Source organism: Canis lupus, chromosome 7, assembly GCF_048164855.1.
Source record: "Canis lupus baileyi chromosome 7, mCanLup2.hap1, whole genome shotgun sequence".
NCBI classification, from domain to species: domain Eukaryota; kingdom Metazoa; phylum Chordata; class Mammalia; order Carnivora; family Canidae; genus Canis; species Canis lupus.
Window position 1 is genome coordinate 29,659,859 of NC_132844.1, and position 18,973 is coordinate 29,678,831.

The window sequence follows — 18,973 nt, forward strand, 5'->3', positions numbered from 1 at the left end:
GCTTGCTGCTACTTCAACCACACTATTGAAATCACTCTTGCTAAAACCATTTCCATGACTTATAGGTTTCTAAATTTAAAAACTAGGCTTTTCTTCTCTTACTTAATCTCTCTGCAGTATTTGATGCTCTTGATCAATCTCACCTCTCCAACTGCTTTCTCCTGGTTCTAGAATAACATTCTCCCTATTCCCCTTCTAATTCCTCTAACCAGTATTTCTCAGTCTGCCTCCTGGGCTCTTCTTTCTCTACATATCCAAAAATGTTTAAAAACAAATTGGCTGGCATCCCAGTGAATTTCTGGGCTGAGCTCAACATAGCAAGGCTCCATCATGACACTACTGTGTAAGGTATAGCTGCCAGCCCAGGTCTGTGGGCTTTAATAGTCTATATACCATAATCATGGAGTTTGATGACAATGTCAATTTACAGCAAGTCAAATACGGTGCTATCAGTTGCTCTGAGGAGGAGGAAGGGGGTCCTCACTGCTGCCAGTGAATAATTACATTTGGGAAAGTGTACACTTTCACACATCTCAGGAAATAAGCATTCCCTAGATGTGTGAATGGCCTGCTTTTTCTTCAGTCATAAAGCATTGTGCATTTGGGTCTTAGGCTGGTAAACATTTTGATCAGTGAACAAGATACATGCAAAATTGGTGACTGGTTGCTCTGAGAAGCTGCAAGATCTATGCTTCCACAGACTCTTCCTTACCGCCCAGATGGCACACACACCCACCAAGCCCTAGAACTCATGAAAGGAGAAACCATATGACCAAAACTGACATCTGTTCCTTTGTCATCACTCTCTGGCAAGTGACTAGCAAGGAAATGCCTTCTCGGGAAAGCTCTACACTGTAGCGGCCCATAACCTTCATCTGTCTCTCTCAGCAGCTGCCTTCACTATCTCTGGGTAAAAGGCTTGAGAAGATCACCTAATGCTGCTGGATGGCCAGTGCTTTGCGGTGGTCAAGTGCAGAACTTGTTGTGGTTGATTTTAACTCTTTAAAAGCTAAATCTGGGAGTCCCTGACTGGCTCAGTCAGTAGAGCATGCAACTCTTGATCTCAGGGTCATTAGCTCAAGCCCCACATTGGGTGTGAAGCCTACTTAAAAAATTTGTTTTTAGGGATCCCTGGGTGGCTCAGCGGTTTGGCGCCTGCCTTTGGCTCAGGGCGCGATCCTGGAGACCCGGGATCGAATCCCACATCGGGCTCCCGGTGCATGGAGCCTGCTTCTCCCTCTGCCTGTGTCTCTGCCTCTCTCTCTCTCTCTCTCTCTGTGTGTGACTATAGTAAGTAAATAAAAATTTTAAAAAAAATTGTTTTTAAATTAAAAGCTGAATTTGGCTGGCTCTAAACCTGTATCAAGACAAGCTTTTGTCTTTGTTTCTATTCATTTTTAAAGAAATGAAGGTGTAGAAAAAAACCACTGATAGGAGAGAATTTTAGAAAATAAAGGTACTAGAAACTTGGAGAAATTTTTCCAAATTCTTGGGAATTTTATTATTTGTGATTCTATTTCCTCAAGGGAAAATTATTTTTAAGTGACCTTTGAATAACCATTAATTGAATTGGTGAACTAAGACCAATTCTAAGATCATATATACATAAATTTTACATAATTTATATTATATGATATATAAAGTGCATAAAGGCTTTGATTTCATCAGATAATGAGGGTGGAAGACAGACAGCATAGGTTCACAACTTGGCTTTGAAATTTGCCTACTGTATGAGCTTGAACAATTCATTTAATTTCTCTCTCCTGTTTACTCATCTATAAATGGAGATAACTTCTATGCAGTCACGCTGTCAGTACATGTAAAATGCTCAGCACTGTGCCTGGAGCATTTGTGGTCCAGTAAATGAGAGGTGTGCTGTTATTGTTATAGCTATTGTTAGTATACTGACCTCTCCTGAAGCAAAAAGAAGTCAAAATCTAAAAATAATCCAAAAGAAAAATTAATGCATCATCTTGAACCTAAAGTAAAAATGGTCTTAAAGACTGTTTTCAAAAATCTTTGAACCAGAAACTTCTATTCATCTCCTATATTTGTTTATATAACACACACACCCCTTAGAGTAGCCTGAACAATTTGAAACTCTATTATTCAATAAGCAAAAAAATACAAAAATCCAAAATCTATCCATATTAAATAAATGCATTCAATGCCCTCTCAAAAATCTGTATTCTCACAAAAAGCAGTAAAACCATATCTCAAATGTATTATTCTCATTAATCTCTCCTGATTTCTTTATTTTTAAATTTTTGGGATAAAGACAAAGGCCTTAGTCTCTCTAGTCTAATTCCAGAGCTATAACAGTAACAAATATACTGATTGTGGACCTACTGGGTGCCTGGCATTGTTTAGGGCACTTGGGATGATCTCTGCTTTCCTGAAGCTTAAAGTCAAATGTGGCTCTTAAAAATGAGACCTGATGCTATTTTGTCAATTGTCAGTATTGTCTATGTTCATCTCTTAACATTGTATATTAACTAAAGTTGGCATTTTAAAGTTTATAGTAACATAAATATTAAATGCTGGAATCAAGAATAAAAACTCGTCTGCATATGTTTTCATTCATTTTTTTTAAAACTTATTAAATGTCTACTTTGTTCTAGAAAATGTGAAATTTTAGTCCAGATAGTAATTATCTTTTTCAGAGTTGTTTCTTTTATGTAAAATTAGAAAGCAGACTACTGCTATCATTATAGATCTTATTATAAGTGGCTCTTTTGGTTTTGCTGGAATCTAAACACATTACTGTCAAATTTTGGGTCAGTGGAACATAAAAAAGTCTTTAACAATTTATGCTACAGATTAATCAAGGTAACACATTTCCACATAGTTTTGTTCAGGAAGAAATCATATTTCACAATATGTATAACTATGTTTCTTTATTTAAGTGGAATAAACTAAATGTTGACAGATTTATCTCTAAGAAACCAATTACAAATACAATTAATAAAAGTCCCCTACTTCCAACATGTCTTCCATATTATTACATGTAACACCTGATAGACAAATATGTCATTAATAATTCCTACTATGTTATGTCAAAATCATCCAGGTGGGTACTCACTTGATTAAATTAACAAATACGTAATCCTCGTAATTGTCTGATAGGACAAGCTACATCTTCTTTTTTCTATCCAATAGCAAAAAGGAGGTATTTTAAACATGGTGTATAATATAATAACTAATATTTATTGATTATTTACTTAACAAAGTATTTTACTTGTATCCATTCATTTAATCTTAATTAAGTCTCACTGATGGATACTATTATCCTCATTGTAACTGAAATACAGAGGATTAAGTAATGCACCCACAGTGACACAGACACAATAGGAAGAGACGGAGTGGGGACCTGACTCTGCGTAGTCTGGCTCGAGGTCCTGTTCTTGGCCCCCACACCATATTCTCATACAGCCGTCTCCTTCCCAAAACAATTTGCTGCTCTTTCTATTTGCTAAAACATAAAAGTTTTTCTTTTTAATCCTAAGAAAAATGTTCAAAAGTATGACCTGTTTCTGTGTCTCCTATCAAGTAATAATGGTTCTAGTGTTCTGGACATTGATTTAGGTGCTTCTTTTTATCTCTAGGTTCTTTGAAAGCACCTATCATTATAATGCCTATGCACTCAGACAAATATATGAGACATGCTTTAAAGAAGAGAGATAAATTTCCCTCTGGTCTCTATTACACTTTAATAGTGTGAAGAATAATGCAGTGGACAGATAATGGAGTAAGGCAAGGAATTGTGGGAAGAAGCCTCTTTAATGTTTTTTGGCTTAATCACCAGATAAAAACTCAGGCCTTGGCTATCCTGGCATAGATTTCTGAATCTTGAACCAAAAAGGCAAGGAAGTAATGGTAACGTGGTGGTGTAATAGTATAAACCCTGCCATATACATCTAATCCATGAGATTTATAGTGGAAGACTAGGCTAATGTTAAAGTGTTTTAATCAGGTTTTCTTGTACTTCCAATAATAACTGTCTTTGCATAAGATACACAGTGAGTCTGCCTTATAATGAATTCCACAGTATAGAACAATCAGAGCACTGCTAGAGAAAGAATCTAAGTTGTTTACATATCAGATACGACTGCATAAATTATCAGGGAAACAAAAATGCCATGTTATAAAGATACTAGAAACACATCAGGATAAAATCTAACTCTAATGTTCTCATGTTTGCACATTCTTTGGGGCATGAGTGCCTTCTTCTCCTAGTTTATTTGCTTGCAAATGATTTAATTAGTTTAACAATTTTAGTTTTCCTGAGTTCTGTTTTCTCTAAGTTAGGAGTGAAATGGAAGCGTATTGAGCTCCATGTTCAGGCTCTGCCCCTTTGGAAGATCTCTGGAATAGTAATGACCATTTGTCACTCTCACTTATCATAGTTTGTCAGGCTTCAAGTCAACAGCAGAGAGATGAGAACTTGTCTCACAAGGCCCTGTCTCACAAACTCCTGAAATTGCTCATGCTAGTAGCAATGTGCCAAGGAGCAGCTGGTACCCTGGGGAAAGGCAGGGAGCTTCCCATTTAGAAACTCTCTGTGGATCACCCCCAAATGCCCTGAAGGACGCAGACAGAAAACAAGGAAATTGTTTAAATTTGGTGTTGGTTCCAAATATCACTTTTGGTGATATTATTTTGAAAGAAGAAAATTAATTATGATTTAGGTTCAGGTAACTTAGAAGACTAATTACAAAGTGCAATAGTTTACAATACCAAAACACCTTGAACACTCAGAATTTTGTTTAAGATTTTATTTATTTATTCATGAGAGACATACGGAGAAAGGCAGAGACACAGAGGGAGAATCAGGCTCCCCACTAGGAGCATAATGTGGGACTCGATCCTGCAACCCCAGGATCACGCCCTGAGCTGAAGGCAGACACTAAACCACTGAGCCACCCAGGTGTCTAACGATCAGAATTTAAAGTACTTTTCCTTCTTAAAATGAAGGAAATAGTCCCTATTGCCCAAAAAGATTTGTAGCTTAGTGGTTCTGGACCTCTTGATCTTTATGCTAAGTGAAATGCACAGTACCTGATGCTTTTTTAAAATATAAAGCATAACAACATTTATTTGTGAATATAATATTTACACAGAAATTTCTCACCTTATATTGCCCCAAAACATATATCAGAAAAAGCTAATTTGAATTAATAGTGTGCTTATGAAGAGACACTCTAAAAGGTGGATCTTTCACTTCTAAATCCATTTTCACCATTCTTACAAGGTAACTGGATTATAATTTGATTATTTTATTGTTGTTTAATCTTTATTTTCTTTCAGCATTTGTGTACAGACTTTTTGAATTATATTATGTGATAATATTACATTATATGAATCTTCAAAGTGACTACAAACAATCAGTAGTGATGGAGGTTAGTTTTATGCTGATTTCTTTTTGATGTTTGACTAAAAGCAACATACAATAAAAGTAAGTTAGTAACATATTGATCCCGAATAATGACTCACCTTAGACACTGTTTTGTTGGATTTCTGTGTCTCCTCTCTAGTTTCTATATTGAGCTGTCAGCCCTCACAGTACTGATTTCACAAAAAGTCAACTATTTACAACTACTGTACTGTTACACTCTACCCATCATTACATCATACTTACAACTACTGTACTATGATATGTTTCTCTCTGTCTTCCTTAGTCTTATTTTTACCTAAGCTTTTTAGTTAATTAAAAATTTTAAACCAATATGTTTATTTCTGAAATCAAATCAGTGCAGTCATAATTATCCAGTTTATATATTGTTATTTTTGAAATCTGTAGCCACATTCATCACTAAAAATAGTATTTTATTTTTTTAAAGATGTATTTATTTATTTTAGAGAGAGAGATGGAGGAGGGGTAGGGGGAGAGGGAGAGGGAAGGGGAGAGGGAAAAGGAGAGACTCTCAAGCTGACTCCCTGCCAAGCATGGAGCCCAATGCCAGGCTTGATCTTAAGACTCTGAGATCATGACCTGAGCTGAAATCAAGAGTAGGATGGTCAACTGACTGAGCCACCCAGGCGTCCCTAAAAAAATAGTATGCTAAAAGGTACACAGCTCATTGCTGTGTCTCAGTGTCTTATCTGATAGCTTTTGATGTTCTTCCATAGTTTATGCGGAAAACCTAGAGAGCAAGAGATACTGGTATAAATAAAATTGAGAATCCTGAGTCGGAGAACCTGGGATCTAATCCTGAGTTTATCGCCTAATAGCATTGTGACATTTAGAGAAATCTGTTTTTGTATCTATAAAACTGGAATAAAACATCCTGTCTCCCTGAGCTGTTCAGACAATTTATGAACTATGATTTATTAAGTGACTCTCACCATGCGTGACCTCAAATAGGTGGTCAATGCATGTTCTTTTACCTTTCCTCATTTGAGTCACAGGTTCTCCATTTGTAAATCAGCAAGAATAACACCTTGATAGTCCAGTGGTATACTAGAGCTGGTGTATATAGCTTGTGAGAGCTGCTTGCTAAATTCTTAGGAACTCTGCAAGCCCGTTTTTAAACACAGCCAATAATAAAGATTAAATTATATAAATTTACAATTAAATAAACTATATTAAAACACAAAGGTAGTATATATTCAAAGTGTTATCACTTTGTATTTTGCTATTATCTATGTTCTTGAAGTTATTTAGGTGTACTGTAGCTATATGGTGAAAATATTATATAAAGGACACCACATTCAGTGAAGTTATCATGCTGAAACCTTGAAAACTGGCCATGGTGGGAGTATTTACAGTGCAGAAATTGTTAAGCTCTTTAAATCTGAGATTTTTTTTCCCTAAGAGAGCTGATTGCTAAATCTTTCAGCACTATAGATACCTACTGATTTTGAAAAGGAAAAGCCTTCCATGCATATAGATAATTGTAGGGATTCCTTCTAAGTTTAAAGTTCTAATATTCCTATATAATGTTGAAAACATTGTAGACAAACATGCTGCTGGTGATCATGGAAACATCAACAGTTAATAGTAGATTGTCTATAAAGCTTGGAAGGAAGTAGCCCTGAAGATTGGATGTGAAGATGATTGGATCCTTGGATTCAAAGAGATATAAATATATGGGATGCCTGGGTGGCTCAGTGGTTTAGCACCTCCAGGGTGTGATCCTGGAGTCCTGGGATTGAGTCCCGCATTGGGCTCCCTGCATGGAGCCTGCTTCTCCCTCTGCCTGTGTCTCTGCCTCTGTGTGTGTCTCTCATGAATAAATAAATAAAATCTTAAAAAAAAAAGTATAAACATATGACCATTTTTTTTCATATGACCATTTTTTGGTCATGCCCCATGCCCCATGCCCCATGTTTTGTAGGCAGGTATTTTAGGAAGTAAACCCTGAAAATAGCCCTAATATCATTTAGTCTTTGCCCCTGAAAATGTATCTTAATTATTTGAAACTATGATATCCACCAAAAAAGGATAGGAGTAGGTTTTACTCAAAACTTTCCAGAAAAAAAAAAAAAAAAAAAAACCTGAAAATTTTAAATCATGCTAGTGGTGAGATATATGTATATATTTATATTTATATTTTTAAATTGTTATTTAGAGTATTTTTTCTTGTTGCTGTTAAAAAAAGTTCTAAAATCCTAAAAAATTCTACCTTGAAACTCTACTTTGAAAGAGCTATTTGTACCTAAACTTTTTTTTAAACTTTGTTTATTTATTCATGAGAGAGAGAGAGAGAGAGAGAGCGGCAGAGACACAGGCAAAGGGAGAAGCAGGCTCCATGCAGGGAGCCCGACGTGGGACTCGATTCTGGGACTCCAAGATCACGCCCTGGGCCAAAGGCAGGCACTAAACAACTGGGCCACCCAGGGATCCCCTGCACCTAAACTTTTTTAAAATTCAGGTAACAAGTTGAGTATGCCAACAAAATAATCTTAGTGTGCCAACTTTGAAAGAATAAAAAATGATAAATTGTAATGTTTGGGAAAATACTATAAATTAGCCATTTTGAAAATAAAATCTGTAAAATATAAAGAATTAAGAATAAAATACTTGAATAATATTTCCAGCCATGATTTTGTTTTCTCTATACTAAAATTCATTTTACTTATCCAAGAGACCAGCTTCTATTGCAAATTAGTTTATTATAAAGAAAGTTATTCTAATCTAATTATGTAATTTTGTTCTAATTATATAAAATGATTTATTGATAACATTTTATACCAAAATTTATATTTTGCTTTTAAAATCATTAAATTGTTTTCCTATCCACATATTTCTCAGGCTAGTGCATAGCGGTTTTTTTGTTGTTGTTGTTGTTGAAGTATAGTTGACAGATAGTATTATATTAGTTTCAGGTGCACAGCCTAGTGATTCAATATATATTCAATATATATATTACATATAATATATGATATAAGAAACACCTAAATAAATCTAGCTACCACTTGTCACCATACAAAGTTGTTACATATGCTATACATTCTTCCCACATGTCTTATTTTTTTAATAACTAGAAGTTTCTATCTTTTAATTTCCTTCACCTATTTCACCCATTTCCTCACCTTCACCTTCCCTGGCAACCATCAGACTGTTCCCTGAATCTATGAGCTCTGCATATATGAGTCTGTTTCTGTCTTGTTGTGTTTTGTTTTTTAGATTCCACATATAAGTGAAATCATACTGTATTTATCTTTCTCTGTCTGACTTATTTAACTTAGCATAGTATCCTCTAGGCCTATCCATGTTGTCTCAAATAGCAAGACTTTATTCTTTTTACAGCTGAGTAATATTCCATTTTATACAATTACCACATCTTTTTTATCCATTCATCTATTGAAAACATAGGCATTAAGTTCTCGGACATCAGTCTGAGCAATAGTTTTGGGATATCTCTCCTCTGACAAGGACAACAATAGCAAAAGTAAACAAATGGGACTACATCAAACCAGAAAGCTTATGCACAGTGAAAGAAATCACTAGTAAAATGAAAAGTCAACTTAGTGAATGAGAAGATATTTTGCAAATGATATAACTGATAATGGGCTAATATCAAAAATATTATTTTTAAAAACCCACACAACTCAGCGTAAAAAACAAACAAACAATCCAATTAAAAAATGAATAGAAGACCTGACATTTCTCCAAAGAGGACATACAGATGACCAAACAAACATATGAAAAGATGTTCAACGTCACTAATCATCAGGGAAATGCAAACCAAAACCACAAGATATGTCACACTTGTCATAATGACTATTATCAAAAGACAAGAAATAGCAAGTGTGGTCAAGGATGTGGAGAACAGGGAATTCTTGGTGGGAAAGCAAAATGGTGCAGTGACTATGGGAAACAGTAGGGAGGTTCCTTAAAAATTAAAAATAGAACTACCATATAATCCAGCAATTCCAGTTTGATGAATTTTCTGTAAAGAAAATGAAAACACTGATTTGAAAAGATTTATACACTCCTGTGCTCATTGCAGCATTATTCACAATAAGCAAGATATGGAAGCAACATAGTGTTCTTTTTAACATTGTAATTATGAGATTGTGGTTTTTATTGCTTACTGATCATGAATAATTCTTCTGATTCGTTTCCTGCACTCATAAAAACTAGGAAAACAGAACCGAAAAAGCAGTCCTAAAAATATTTTTATCAAGCAAAAGTTGATTTCTACAAATGTTCCTATTGAAGATGATATAGAACTTTTCACATTCAAGTGTATTTCGTAAGGTAAACTACTATGCCAATATCATACAAGAGTTCAAAATGCCATCAAGAGAGCAATCCTCATTAAGATCATTTTAAGCTTTCACTAAAACTTAGAACTTGAAACTAAATGAATATCAACAATACTACACTGAAATTGGTTGTATTACATACGTGAGACTGAGTAAAGAATCTATCCAAATTGTAAGGCCCTATGAAGGTAAATTAAGGGAAATTTAGGCAAACCTCAACTCTCACATGAAATGAAGAACATTTGGAAAATAGTACAAGATACTTAGAATGCCTCAACTCTGCCCCATTTGTCACTGACTGCAAAGAATGAGAATGTTTACCCATTAGAAAACAAGACAAACAATTCTACATTTTCTTTCCTCCACTGCAACATGTGCATACATCATATTCCAATGAGGATAGGAGTTGATGGAGAGATGCCCTACCCTTTGTCCTTAGAAGACAATTCTGTGGTGCATTTTACATGTTTTTCCAAAGGTCTTCGATAAAATAAAACTCCAGTTGTCCACAGTTGTAATGAGCTCACAAACAACCTTTATGACTTTCTCTTCTTTCTGTGCCTCACATTCTTTCACTCTAGCTTCCTGGATCATGCTGCAAATTAACCAACTTGTACCTGAGTCCTTAGGACGGGCTCTATTTTCAGAGAAACACAACCTAAGGCAAATGCCCTACTTCCCTTTCTTTGACTTCTTTATACTTTTATTCACTCTTTGAGACTTAGGTCAAATATTACCCCACAGAAAAGCCTTACCTGATTGCTCCACTCTGATTTAAATATCTCTTTTATTATAATATTATAATTTCTGATTAACTGGAGTCTTTCTCCCACTATCAGATTGCAGCACCCCCACCCCACCCCAAGTGTAAATCCGGACACTTCCCCCCTCCCTTTTTTTTTCCCAAGATTTTATTTATTTATTCATGAAAGACACAGAGAAAGAGGCAGAGACACAGGCAGAGGCAGAGGGAGAAGCAGGCTCCATGCAGGGAGCCCGATGTGGACTCGATCCCGGCTCTCCAGGATCATTCTCTGGGCCAAAGGCAAACACTCAACTGGTGAGCCACCCAGGTGTCCCTCAGGACACTTTTCTATTGCTTTTCCACCCCAGTGCCTGGTACATGGTAAGCTCTCAATGTATATGTGTAAAATGGGTGACTGAAATGAATTTTAAAAAGGAGATAAAATAAGAAGAAATAAAGATAGACCTCACTTGCTAACATAAAATAGATTAAGATTTTGTGCCTGATCATCCCAAATTGAAGCTCCCTATAACCACACTATATCTCCTACTTTTGGCTTATAAACTCATCCTATAAAAATAGCCCTGAAAAAAGCTTCCATATCTTAATTCCTGAATGAAAGGTAAAGGTCTTCGTAAAATGAACTTGTCTAAGATTTTTTTCAGCAGCATTAGGAAAATAGACTTATCTTCTTAGACCTTTCTCTGATAAGAAATTATTTGGTACTTTCCCTTGATAGATAATTCTCAAGAACAAAGAAAAGTCACAAGGTTACACTTGGCAAATTATTCATACCTACAAGAGTGGTAGCAAACCCTAGAATGGTAGAGGAAACCCTAGGCCAACAGTGAATGAATGTTGTGCTGTGCCAGGTGGGATATATACAGACAAACCAGGGTTTTTCAGCAAGTGATAAAGAGGAAGGGGGTCACCAATGGGATGCGGAGCTGTGGCTGCCATGGTTAATACCTGATGGTGTTGTGAGACAAATGGAAATCACTAGTTAAATGGAACTTTAATAACACTAGAAAAGCTTTATCCCTTTACTTTAGGGCAAAGGAAGAGAAGGAGTGAATCCAGTCTTGCCGGAAATAATCAAGTTAACTAAGTATGCAAGTATGACAGCTGACTTTTCATCTGCTATGGAAACTCTTAAATTAGGGAAAAAAAGGGCATGCAGTATAAATTCAAACCTTCTACATCAATGTATTATAAACTATAGTTTGTGATCAATTAATGAGACATGAAATCAGTTTATGAATTTGCCTAATATCTTTTTAAAAAATAAGATAAAATGGAATAGATTCAAGTAGAAAACATCAGAGGAGTTACAAACATGATGGGTTTTCACAATTGAGTTTTCTCCCATCTTCCTTTAAAGAATACAGATTTTGACAATCACCCACAGACAAGGTACCTTATATTACCATTGTGGAAGTCCAGAAGACACTGTTGAAGAAAAAAAAAATCCAATATTGGATGTACAGAAGAGGATAAGAGGAACAGCTTCACTTTACTGCTAACATTCTGCAAATCTCCCCCACACACACCCTACTCCTTAGAAGCTACCTGTACATGCTAAAAAGGTGGCAAGTGTGAACCTCTGCAGATGGCAAACTTTGCAGGTGAGCACATGCAGAAAACTAGCCTGATACTATAGGACTAGGAGAAAATACAACTTGACAATTCAGCACCACCCTAGGGAAAGCAATGGGAGTTTGTTAACAACCAATCTGGCTTTGCAAGATCAAGAGAAGGCATACAATTTTAAGGATTTAAGAAGGAAAAAGAAGTATAGAGCAGGCATATCCATAGAAAATGTCTAAGAAAGTCTCAGAATCTCTAGCAAGAATGACAGAAAGTATTTTTCTTCTGAAGCAGTCATTAACACTGGAGACATGACTGCATCTTCAAATGTGAAGGCAGCAATTCAAAATTCAAGGAACATGAAAATTAAGGAAGCATGATACCATCAAAGGAACACAATAATTTTCCAGAAGCTGAACCCAAAGAAATGAAGATCTGCATTTCACCCCACAGAGAATTCAAAATAGTTGTTTTAAGGAAATTCAGCAAACTAAAAGAAAACATAGACAGATAATTCAATGGAATCAGAAAAACAATACATGATTAAAGTGAGAAGTTTAACAGAGACATAGAAATCATAAAAAAAAGAACTAAGGAGAAATTTTGAAGCTGAAGAATACAATGAATGAACCAAAAAAATTGCATCAATAGCAGACTTAATAAAGCAGAAGAAAAATATGTGGACTTAAACACAGCACATTTGAAGCTATCTGGTAGGAGAACAAATTAAAAGGAAAAAAGAGTGAAGAAAGCCCCTGTAAATTATGGAACACAATCAAAAACAAAATGAAACAAAAAACAAAATAATTGCAAATGTCCCAGAAGAAAAGTGGCAGCAAGGGGACAGAAAGCTTGTTGGAAGAAATAATGGCTGAGACCTTTATCCAAATCTGAGAAGAGATTTGGACATTCAAGTTCATAGGCCTTGAACAGATTCAATCCAAAGAGAGCTTCTCCAAGACACATTGTGACCAAACTGTCTTAAGTCAAAGAAAATGAGAGAAATGAGCAGGAAGAAAACAATATTACATACAAAAGAACTCCCATTGGGCAGAGTGGATTTCTCGGCAAAAACTCTGCAGGCCAGTAGAGTGGGTTAATATATTCAAAGTTTTGAAAGAAAAAAAAATGCCAACGAAGAATGCTTTACTTGGCAAAACTGTCCTTTATATATGGAGAGATAAAGACTTTCCCAGGCAAACTAAGCTGAGAGAGTTCACTACCACTAGACCTGCCTGACAAAATTCTAAAAGGAATTCTTTAAGCCGAAATGAAAGGATGCTAATAGTAACATTGAAAATATATTAAAACAAGACACACTGATAAAGGTAAGTGTATAGTCAAATTCAGAATATCCTAATACTGTAATGTGTTGTATAAACCACTTACCTCTAGTATGAAACTTAAAAACAAAACCGTTAAAAATAACTACAGTTATAATAAATTTTAATGGACACACAATATAAAGAAATGTAAATCATGACATGCAAAATATTAAAGTGAGAAAGGAGTAAAAGTGTAGAGATTTTGTATGCAATCAAAGTTAAGTTGTTATCAATTTAAGAGACTCACAACTATAACATTTTTATGTACATTTCATGGTAACCACAAAGCAAACATTAGACATACAAAAGACAAAGAGAAGGTAATTAAAGTATATCCCTAAGGAAAATCATCAGTTCATGAAAGAAGACATAGAGAGGAAGAGAAAAACTACGAAACAGCTGGAAAACCATTAGATAGCATTAGTAAGTCCTTACCTATCAATAATAGTTTAAATGTAAATGGATTAAATTCTCTAATCAAAAGATATAGAGTGACTGAATGGATAAAAGAAATATGAGGCCCAACTGTCTGCTGCCTACAAGAGACTCACTTCAGCTTTAAAGATACACACACACTCAAAGTGAAGGGATGGAAAAAGGTATCCCATGCAAGTGGAAACCGAGAGACAGCAGGGATAACAAAACTTATATACAGCAAAATAGATTTTAAGTCAAACACTGTATCCAGAGACATAGAAAGTTATTATATAATAATAAAGGAGTCAGGGCAGCCCGGGTGACTCAGCGGTTTAGTGCCGCCTAGCCCAGGGCCTGATCCTAGAGACCCGGTATCGAGTCCCATGTCAGGCTCCCTGCAATGGAGCCTGCTTCTCCCTCTGCCAATGTCTCTGCCTCTCTCTCTCTCTCTGTGTCTCTCAATAAATAAATAAATAAATAAATAAATAAATAAATAAATAAATAAAAATAAAGGAATCAATTCAGCAAGAAGATATAACAATTGTAAACATATATATATAGATAGATATAGATATATACACTCAACAACAGAACATATATATATATATATATATATTAAACAATTACTAACAAGTCAAGGGATAACTAGATAATAATACAACAATGGTAGGAGACTTCAATACACCACTTTGAATAATGCATAGATCATCCAGAAAACCAATATAGAAATACTGGAGTTGTCTACACTTTAGATCAAATGGACCCAAAAGGTCTATACAGAACATACCATCCAACAGCAGCTGACTACACATTCTTTTCAAGCACACATGGAACATTCTTCAGGATATATCATGTTGTAGATCACAAAATAAGTCTTGAGAAATTTAAGAAGTTTGAAATAATATGAGGTATCTTTGCAAACAATGATGATATGAAATTTGAAGTCAGTAATGGTAGGAAACCTGGAAAAATTTATGAAAATGTAGAATTGAACAACATAGTTCTGAGCAACCAATCGGAGAAGGAAGAAATCAAAAAGGAAAGCAAAAAATACCTTGAAATGAAAATACAAATTCAAAACTAGAAATCTCAAAACTTATGGGATGCAGCAAAAATAGTTCTGAGGGGGATTTATAGTGATAAACATCAACATTAAGAAAATACTGTGATCTCGAATGAATAAGTAATTTTAAAATTCAAAAAACTACAAAAAGAATAAACTAAGCCTAAAGTTAACAGAAGAAATAACAGACTAAAGCAGAAATAAATAAAATACAGACCAGAAAAACAATTAAAAAGGTAAGTGAAGCTAAGAGTTGTTTCTGAAAACACGAAGACAATTGACAGACCTATTAGCTAGACTAACTCAAAAAAAAAAAAAAAACTGAAATGTGTAAAATTCTACATGAAAGAGGAGGCATTAAAATTGATACTATACAAATAGAAAGGATCATAATATACAACAACAAATTGGGTAACCTAGAAGAAAAAGTTAAACTCTAAGAAACATACAACCTATCAAGACTAAATCATGAAAAAATAGAAAATCTGAATAGATCAATAAAAGTAAGGAGATTAAATCAGTATTCAGCAATCTCCTAACAAAGACATACTATCCCTAGGGCTTGATGACTTCACTGGTGAACTCTACCAAACATTTCAAAAATTAACACCAATACTTTTCAAATTTTTCCCAAAAATTGGATAGGGGAGAACACTTCTAAAGTCATTTTACAAGGGCAGTGTTACTTTGATACCAAAACAAGATACAGACACTACAAGGAAAGAAAGTGATAGGCCAATATCCTCATGAATCCCCAAGAAAATGCTATGCAATAGAACTTTACAGCACATTAAAAGGATCATACAGCATGATCAAGTGGGATTTATCCCTGGGTTGCAAGGATTTAACATACATAGGATTTATACATTAACAGAATGAAGAATAAAGTCATATAAGCATTTCAATAAATGCAGAAAAACATCTGATAACATTCAATGACTTTTACAATGAAAACTTTCAATGAATTAATCATTGAAGGAACTACCTCAACAACATAAAGACCATATATGACAAACTCACAACTAACATCAGACACAATGGTGAAAACAAGACAATATTGCCTACTCTCACCACTTTTATCCAACATATTACTGGAAGCCCTACCCAGAGCAGTTAAGAAAGCTCATGAAAGGGATCCCTGGGTGGCGCAGCGGTTTGGCGCCTGCCTTTGGCTCAGGGCGCGATCCTGGAGAACTGGGATCGAATCCCACATCGGGCTCCGGTGCATGGAGCCTGCTTCTCCCTCTGCCTGTGTCTCTGCCTCTCTCTCTCTCTGTGACTATCATAAATAAATAAATAAAAAAATTAAAAAAAAAAAAGCTCATGAAATAAAAACTAAAACAACTAGCACTACATCAATCTAAAGGCTTCTGCACAGCAAAGGAAACAAAAAATGCAAAGGCAACTTGTGGAATGGAAAAAAAAATTTGCAAAGCATATAACTAATAGAGGTTAATATCAAAAATACATAAGGAATTCCTACAACTCAATAGCAAAAAGATAGTTTGATTAAAAATGGGCAATAGATCTGAATAGACATTATTGCAAAAAATATAAATGTCCAACAGATACATAAAATGATCCTCAACCTCACTAATTATCAAGGAAATGCAAATCAAAACCACAATGAAATATCACCTCATATCTGTTAGGATGGCTTTCATTTAAAAAAACAGGAGATAACAAATATTGGGAAAGATATGAAGAGAAAATGGAACAGAGAAAATGGAGCAGAGAAAATGGAACCCATGTTCACTGTTGGTGGGGATGTAAATTGGTGTAACCATTATGGAAAACTACATGGAGGCTCCTCAAAAAATTAAAAATAAAACTACCATATAATTTAGCAATCTCATTTCAGAATATATATCCAAAGAAACAAAATCAGTGTCTCTTTTTTTAAAGATTTTATTTAAATCCAACTTGCCAACATATAGTATAATACTCAGTGCTCATCTCATCATGTGCCCTACTAAATGCCCATCACCCAGTTACCCTATCCCCCCATCCACCTCCTCTTCTGTAACCCTTTGTTTGTTTCCAGAGTTAGGAGTACAAAATCAGTATCTCAAAGAGATATCTTCAGTCATGTTCATTGTAGCATCATTCACAATAGCAAAGATGTGGAAATAACCTAAATGTCCATTGATGGATGGATGGATGAAGGTGTGATATATACATACATACATATATACATACATATTATATATGTGAATATGACATAATGAATATATATTATATATGTATATAATGAAATATTTTTCTGCCACAAGAAAAAAGGAAATTCTACCATTTGCAACAATATAAATGAACCTTAAAGGACATTTTATTATGCTAACTAAAATAGGCTAGACAGAAAGACAACTACTGTATGATATCACTTACATGTGAATTTAAAAAAAAAAGTCAAATTCATCTAAACACAGTAAAATGGTGGTTGCCAGGGACTGGGGTTGGGGAAAGGAGAGCATCCTGGTCAAAGGCTACAAGTCTTTCATGATAAGATGAGTAAGTTCTGGGGCACTAATATAGAGCATGGTGACTATTACTAATAATTCTGTATTATATACTTGAAATTTGCTAAGAGAGTAGATCTAAAGTGTTGTTGCCACAAAAAAAAAAAGAGTAACTATGAAGTGATAGTGTTTATCAATCTGATTGTGGTAATTATTTCACAAAATATACATATATCAAATGATTATGTTGTACATTTTAAATATATACCATTTTATTTTTCAATTATACCTCAATAAATCTTGAAGGGGAAAGAACCATTTTAAAAAATTTCAAGCAATACTTTACCACTGGGAATGTAGATTTACTCCTTACAGCTTTTGGTTATTCTTTATAAAATTACAAACTATGAGCCCCATGATGACATTTTGCTAAATAGTCTTGTACAGAATGGCTTTTGAACATGTATTGAATAAAAGTACACAATAAGAAAATCAGAATGTTCACATTTCTGCAAACACATGTACATGAATGCTGGGTCACAATATCAAGTATGTTCTTAAGTGAGTTGTGGTTAAAAATATTTGAAAGTCTCTGCTCTGGAACAGTGCTTTCCCAAATGTGGTCCAGATCCCCCAGATCATAAAGATCCAGATAAAAACATGGTTTCCTGACTTTACCTCAGAGGTTCTGATTGGATAAATCTGGAGTGGGGCCCAGAAATCTGCGTTTTAGAGAAACTACAGGTGGTCCTGACCAAAGCACTAAATTTACAGACACAAATAATAAATAGCACCTCTAGGGTTGCAATGAATAGATGTAAAGAAGAGCTAGTCATTCTATTTTATAGCATCACAGAGGGCTTCCTCATGATTAGAACTATGGTGAAGGCCTTTAATTCCTTTTTTTTTTTTCTGGAACTATTTTTTTTTTTATTGAAGTATAGTTAACATACAGTGTTATATTAGTTTTGGGTGTACAATATAATGATTCAACAATTCTATACATTACTCAGTATTCATCACAGTAAGTGTAGTACTCTTAATATCCTTTATCTATGTCACACATTCTCCCATCCACCTCCCCTCTGATAACCACCAGTTTGTTCTCTGTATTTAAGATTCTGCTTTTTTTGTGTGTCTCTTGTGTCTGTTTACTTTGCTTTGTTTCTTAAAATCCATTGATGAGTAAAATCATATGGGTTTATGCCTTTCTCTGTTTGACTTATTTCACTTAGCATTATACTCTCTAGGTCTGCCATGCCGTTGCAAAGGGCAGTATCCCATTCTCTTTTATAGTTGTGTAATATTTCATTATATATATACCATGCTTTATTCATTCATCTATAAGTGGATACTTGGCTTGTTTCCATATCTTGGCTATTGTAAAGAATGCTGCAATAAACATGGTTGCATATAGCTTTTCAAACTAGTGTTCTCATTTTCTTTGGGCAAATACCCAGTATTGGAATTACACATCATGTTTTAATACTATTTTTAATTTTTTGAGGAACTTCCATACAGTTTTCCATAATGGTTGTACCAATTTGAATTCCCACCAATAGAGCATGAGGGTTCCATTTTCTCCACATCCTTACCAACACTTGTTATTTCCTGTCTTTTTTATTCTAGGCACTCTGTCAGGGATGAAGTGGTATTTCATTGTGGT

General features: G+C 34.8%; 1 pseudogene; it reads left to right on the plus strand.

Moving 5' to 3' along the window:
- The first annotated feature begins 260 nt into the window (after positions 1–260).
- Positions 261–914, plus strand: LOC140636387 (proto-oncogene serine/threonine-protein kinase mos-like; annotated as a pseudogene).
- The last annotated feature ends 18,059 nt before the right edge of the window (positions 915–18,973 follow it).